Source organism: Eptesicus fuscus, chromosome 1 (genome assembly GCF_027574615.1).
Source record: "Eptesicus fuscus isolate TK198812 chromosome 1, DD_ASM_mEF_20220401, whole genome shotgun sequence".
In the NCBI taxonomy this organism is placed as follows: Eukaryota; Metazoa; Chordata; class Mammalia; order Chiroptera; family Vespertilionidae; genus Eptesicus; species Eptesicus fuscus.
In genome coordinates, this window is record NC_072473.1 from 128,295,246 (window position 1) to 128,302,085 (window position 6,840).

General features: G+C 36.4%; 1 long non-coding RNA gene across 1 annotated transcript; it reads right to left on the reverse strand.

The window, feature by feature from the left end:
- LOC129149663 (uncharacterized) lies at nucleotides 1-6,840 on the reverse strand. Its single transcript, XR_008556520.1, has 3 exons — nucleotides 6,759-6,840; nucleotides 3,068-3,193; nucleotides 1-165 (listed from the first exon to the last, which is right to left on the reverse strand). It is a non-coding gene; the product is annotated as an uncharacterized LOC129149663 (long non-coding RNA).

The window sequence follows — 6,840 nt, forward strand, 5'->3', positions numbered from 1 at the left end:
CGAAAGATTTGCAAGATTCCTTGGAAAATGCTGCAAAACTTTATTGAGAGAACTTTATTTAACACTATAGTATCCAACTTAAGAATAATCTGTGTGAAAAAAAAAAAAAAGAATAATCTGTGTGTCTTCAGATCATCTTCCCTTAAACGGGTGGTTTCCCTTCTCCTGCAAGGAAACAGAACTGGTGGGAACATTCCTTATTCTCATTACATTTAGATGACATTAAAGGTACACAAAGGACAAAGTTTAGAATTTATAAGACAGACGTCCATGCACATATTTTACCAATATTGATTAATCACACCACTCTTTCTATTGGTACTCAGAAACTAAAAAAGACTGTTCCAGTTCAGAATACAGGAAATGAAATGAACATATTAAAAGGTGGTTTTAAGTACTAAGCAAGAAATGTATAAACTTTTTGAAAAATCTGAACACCATCCAACAGAAAACCCCTAAGAAACAAAAAACATTTACAAGAAATGCTTCGATTCTGACAATAAGGTAGCTAAAACAGAATTTTCACATTTATTCCTGCCTATGTGAAGTAAACAGAAAGGCCTGTACTGCCTTTGCTACTTCCTTATGGTGCAGAAAAAGCAAAAATGGTTTTCTGGACTCATTTAGCCCTTTTATGCAATTGTTTAAATAGGGTAGCCACGTATCCCCAATTCCATCTGTAGATCTTGTGTAAGTATAAATAATGCTTTTCTCACACTGTATGAGTTTCAATTTGTATAATCACTTTTACAATCACACGAATTTTACGTCAGTAGTATCATTTTTCGTACCACAATGTGAAGCTTATTTATATAATGCCTTACAGTAATACAGAAAAACAACCATAAAGACAATACACACACACGCAAGCACACACACACACACACACACACACACACACACACACACCGACACACACACACAGACACACACACTTAAAGAATGAATGAATGGAGGGAGGAGGAAGCAGAGGGGAAGGAAGAATGAGAGAATGAGAAAGATACCTAGACAAGTAAAAAAAACTTTGGTTTCTAAAATTCATTGCTTTCTAAATACTTTCTAGAGGAATAGTTAAAAAATATTGTATATATTGAAAGAGTAAAACATGGTGATTTGCTATATTATGCATTGTGGTATGATTACTAAGGTAAATGTATGTCATTAACCCATCCCTCAACTTGCCTAGTTAACTTCTATTTTTTGTGCTGAGAATGCTTAAGATATGTTCTCATCAAGTTTCATGTATATATTATCATGTCATTAATTAAAAGAGCTTAGGATGGACAATCTGAAGTAATTTCTGAAATTTTCCCATGGTATATTCTATTTTTAGATGTTCAGGTGCTACTGGATTATATTAGATAAAAGATGTTTTCCTGGTCTACGAACCATCCCATCCATTCTTTGAAAATATTAATTTAGTGTTCAAGAATATCTTTATTTTCAATTTAATAAAATACTCAGTATCTGTTGGTTTGCTGTTCATGTTCCTTATTGGGTACACTTAGGCTTTTTTTCATTTTCCTCAAGATTATGTAACTAATGGAATCTCTTCTTACGTATCTCTCCTAAGAGCCATCCTTTTCATTTATTAATTGCATTAGTTCTCATTTTCCTTAAGGTTTATACTCATATTACTTACTATATCTTTTCTCCTCAGTTTAATTGCTTTGTTCCTTTCTCCTTATGTTTATTTATTTATTTATTGTCATCTGTAGCACATTTTTTTATTAAGGTATTATATGCGTACATATCTTACCATTGCCCACCCCAACCCCACTCCCATACATGCCCTCGCCCCCCAGCGTTTTTGTGTCCATTGGTTATGCTTATATGCATGCATACAAGTCCTTCAGTTGATCTGTTATCTCCCCCACCTCTCCCTAACCTTCCTGCTGTAATTTGACAGTCTGTTTGATGCTTTATTGTCTCTGTAATTGCAGTCTTAATAAATAACATATCTGCTTCTGGCATATAAATGTGCTCTAGATTTAGTAACATCTCGCCCTTTACTTCAAGCTCGTCTCCATCCTCACCGTCAGTCTTTGGCTGAGTCATTTCCTGGAGATCAGCTTCCAGGACAGGCCCTTAAAAGGTTTATCAATTTCAGTGGTAAATATGCCATATTTGATATGACTACAAAACATGATCTCATAGTACCTATATTTCTACAAGGAACATGGACTCATTAAATTTGACAGTGGTGACAGTGAGCATGTTTAGCATAGGTGTTTTCTTCACACCTGCCCTGAGCATTGATGATCGCCTGCACCCTCGGTACCTGATCAGAGAAAATGAAAACGGGACTATTTCTTGGTACTTCATAATTCAATCACTTGATGCTTCATTGGGGAAAGGACTAAAATGCAATTGTTTTTTTGAGCCAGAAGAATTCAAAATTTGACAGAATCTAAGAACAGGTATCCATGTCTACACATAGAAAAAGAAACATCAGTGGAGTGATTACTCATTATTTTAGTAGTTATGGGATTTCAGGTCAGGTGTTTCAATGTGACTCAAGAAGATAATTTATGACAACCAAGTCATAAAATTAAAGTAGCTTTGTATTCTTTCCAATACAACTAGAGTATCCAAGGATGATCATTGAAAATTAATATATTGTATTTGAATTCATTATGTAAGAGCATATATCAGTTTTGAAATTAAGAACTCTCCCAAAATTTTACAAATTATATTAAAGCTGGTAGGACAATCTACTTCAGTGTGTCTGTATATTTCATACAGCTGATAATTATTTCAAATGCTTTATCTGCAGAAATCATGAGAGAATCCAAGATTTATTAGCTGTTGTTTCAAGTACTTGTACTCAGAAGGAAGAAAATGTTTTCATATTTTATAATTCAATTTGCCTGCAAACCAGTGTGTGTCTCTATCTGATTATCTCTAAGTCAGGCAGTCATTTATTTTTGGGTCTGAAGGAATGTTCAAAATATCATTATATGTGAGTCTACGCATGTAATATTACGTTTGTTATTTTTGGTTATTAAAGGTATAATATTGTGAAAATCAGAAAACACATAAATTGCATTCTTAATTACTAATATACCTGCTTCCAGCATTCCAATGGGCTCTGGATTTGCATAAGGTTGCCCAATGACTTCAGGATTATCTCCACGTTCACCCTTAGTCATTAGTATCACCATTTCTTGGGTATCAGCTTCCAGGTCAGTCCCTTAAAAAGAAAGTTATCAATTTCAGCAGTAAACATGAAAAATAAATTAGGAAAAGGTAACATTCATTTCTTGAGTTACATGAAAAAAAAAAAAGCCTGTAATCTAGTGTAATACTACGTGATAGAAAGATGACCTTTACATCCTGGTTTTTGTGTAGTATGAAACTTGTTCTAAATGACGATCTGAAGATCAACCTAAAGACATGTACATTCCCCATATATGACCATAGTGTATTAATACGAGTAGAGAGCATCAGCTATCAATGAAATCTGAGGTGTACACCATGGATAGTATTTTTATTACAATTACAATATAATTATCTAATTTCAAGCAAATCACCTAATTTCAGACCTAAAGCAACTAGAAAAAGCACAGAGTAAGTGCAAACTCATATGAAGGAAATCAGAATGTCCAGAGTGAAAATAAACACAGTAGAATTTAAAAAGTAAATACAAAAGAAAAAGGGATTAGCTAAAGATCATATATGCATACCCGATGGACATGGTCAATATGTTTTTGAAGGCCGAGGGAGGCACATGTGGAAATTGGAGGAGGTCGGCCAAAGCGGGGGAAGTTGTATGCCAGTAATATTGTCAACATTAAAATTTGTAATAACAAAAAGTAAATAGAACCCGGAGCTGGTTCTTTGAAAAGATAGAGATTGATAATCCTTTAACCAGTCTCATTAAAAAAACAGAGAGGACTCAAATAAATGAAATAAGAAATGAATGAGAATTATCAACAGACACCACAGAAATACAGAGGAATATAAGAAAATTTTAGGATTAAGCATATGCCAACAAGTGGGGCAATCTGGAAGAAATGGATGAATTCTTAGAAACATATAACCTTCCAAATTGAATAAGAAACAGAAAATACGAATAGCCCTATTACAACTAATGAAATCACCTCTGTAAAAAATCAACAAAAAAAACAACAACAACAACAACAACAACAACAACAACAAAACTTCCAAAAAATGAGTCTCTGACCAGATGATTTCACAGGTGAATTTTTCCAAACATTCAGAGAAAAACAGACACCTATCCTACTAGGACTATTGTAAAAAAAAATTGAGGAGGGGAGAAATCTCCCAAGCTCATTTCATGAGGCCAGCATAATCCTAATTCCAAAACCAAATAAAGACACTACAAGAAAGAAAATTATAGGCAAATATCTCTGATGAACATAGATGCAAAAATCCTCAACCAAATACAGGCAAACAAAACTGCTCAATAAATAAAAAAATCATATTCCCTGATGAAGAGGCATTTACTCCTGGGATGCAAGTTCAGTACAATACCCACAAATCAATTAATGTGATACTCAACAAAAACAATATGAAGGCGAAAGATTATGTGAACAAGTCAAGAGATACAGCAAAAAACACATTTTTTTTTGGTAAAATCCAGTACCTACTTATGATAGAAACTGTTAGCAAATCGGGAATAAAGAAAACATAATTTATCATAATAAAGGCTATATGTGAAAAATCCAAAGGTAATATACTCACCTGGAAGAAACCAAAAGCATTTCCCTTATAGAAGGAAATTAAAGCACAGAAAATATAGATCAATGGGATAGAACAGAGATCCCAGAACCAAACCCATGTCTCTATGGTCTATTAATATTTTAAAAAGGAGCCAAAAACATGCATTATATAAAGGAAGTCTACTCAGTAAATGGAGTTGGCAAAATAGGACAGATAACATGTACAAAAATAAACTAGACCAACTTCTTACACCATACACACAAGAATAAACACAAAATGGGCTAAAGATTTAAATGTAGGACTGAAAACCATGAACCTCCTAGAAGAAAACACAGGCAATAAAATCTCTTACATTTCTCTCAGCAATATTTTTTATGACCTATGTTCTCAAGAAGATAGATCAGACATTAAAAGGGGTTTGAAAAGCAAAGAATGGGATAAAAAAATGGAAAGGTAAACTACCGAATGGGTGAAGATATTCTCTAATTGGACATACAATAAGGTGTCAATATCCAAAAATTAAAAAGAAGACATACACCCCTAACCGGTTTGGCTCAGTGGATGGTGCGTCGGCCTGTGGACTGAAGGGTCCCAGGTTCGATTCTGGTCAAGGGCATTTACCTTGGTTTTGGACACATCACCCATAGGAGGTGTGTGCAGCAGGCAGCTGATCAATGTTTCTCTCTCTTTGATGTTTCTAATTCTCTATCCCTCTCCCTTCCTGTCTGTAAAAAATCAATAAAATATATTTTAAAAAAAGAGGTCTCATAAGTCAATACCAAAACCAAAACAAACAAAAAATCTAATTAAAAACTGGTCAGAGGACCTGAATAGACTCTTAGGGCTTACAAGTGGCCAATAGAAATATGATAAGATGCTCAATGTCACTAGTTATCAGAGAAATGCGCATGGAAACTTCAATGAACTTAAACCCACAAACAGTATCTTGTGATGAGGATGTGGAGAAACGGGAACCCACGTGCACTGTTGGCCCAATGCAGATCGATGCAGTCACTCAGGAAAACCGGGTGGAGGGTCCTCAAAAAATTTAAAATGAACTGCATTATGATCCGGTGATTATAAATTCTAAACCGATATGCGAAGAATTCCAAAACAGTCATCAGAAAGAATAGATGCTTGCCTGTGTTCATTAGAGCGTTATACAAGATATGGAAGCAAACCAAGTGCCCATCAATAGACAAGTGGATAAAAAATGGTGGTACACACACACATACACACTGGAATATTATGAGACCATACCAAAGAATGAAATATTGCCATTTGTGGCAGAATGGACAGACCTAGGTGGATGGGCTAACACTAAGAGAAGGAAATAATTGAGGTAAAGAAAAGCAGTATAGGATTTCCAGGAAATTTTTACATTGCATTTTAAAATTAAACTAGATGCTTGGTGCATGAATATGTGAATGGGTGGGGTCTGAAGGCCTGGCTTGGGATCAGGGCCAATCAGGTTCTCTGCCTCTCCACCTCTTCCTTCCCCGCTGCCTGCATGCGGCCACCATGTGGTTCCCTCCCCCCTTCCCTCGCCATCTGTGTCTGCCAACACCCACTCCTAGTTTCCTGTCCCAGCCCAGGGCATGGCTGTCATTGGTTGAGCGGGACCTGCCAGCTGGTGGTAGGGACCAGGAAGTTGGCTGGTAGGCCCCTTTGGCGATTGGGGCGTCTGCCCCTTGGTGGTCAGTTCACGTCTCAATGACCAGTTGTTCCGGTCATTCCATTGTAAAGGTCACTTAGGTTTTTATATCTACAGATGTATTTTAACTGACATCCAACTGGAAAGGAGAGACACAGAAACAATAATGAGGGAGAATCACTGATCCGCTACTTCCTGAATGTCCCACAATGAGGATGGGGCCTGCAAAGTGGGCTTATACCCTGACTGGGAATTCAATCATGACCTCCTGGTTCAGAGGTTGATGCTCAGCCAGTGAACACACCAGCGGCCTGTGTATTTTTTTTACACTGACTTTCCAACAGCTATGGTATGCACAATATGATAGTCAGAGAGACCCACTGCCCTCCACAGGCAGTTTTCTTCCCTTCCCCTTCACCTGGAAGCTCAGGTGCTCCTGCATCTGCTTCCTCTTCCTCAGGTGTAACATCCAGATTCTCAGGGGGTGCCTCCTCTTGTTT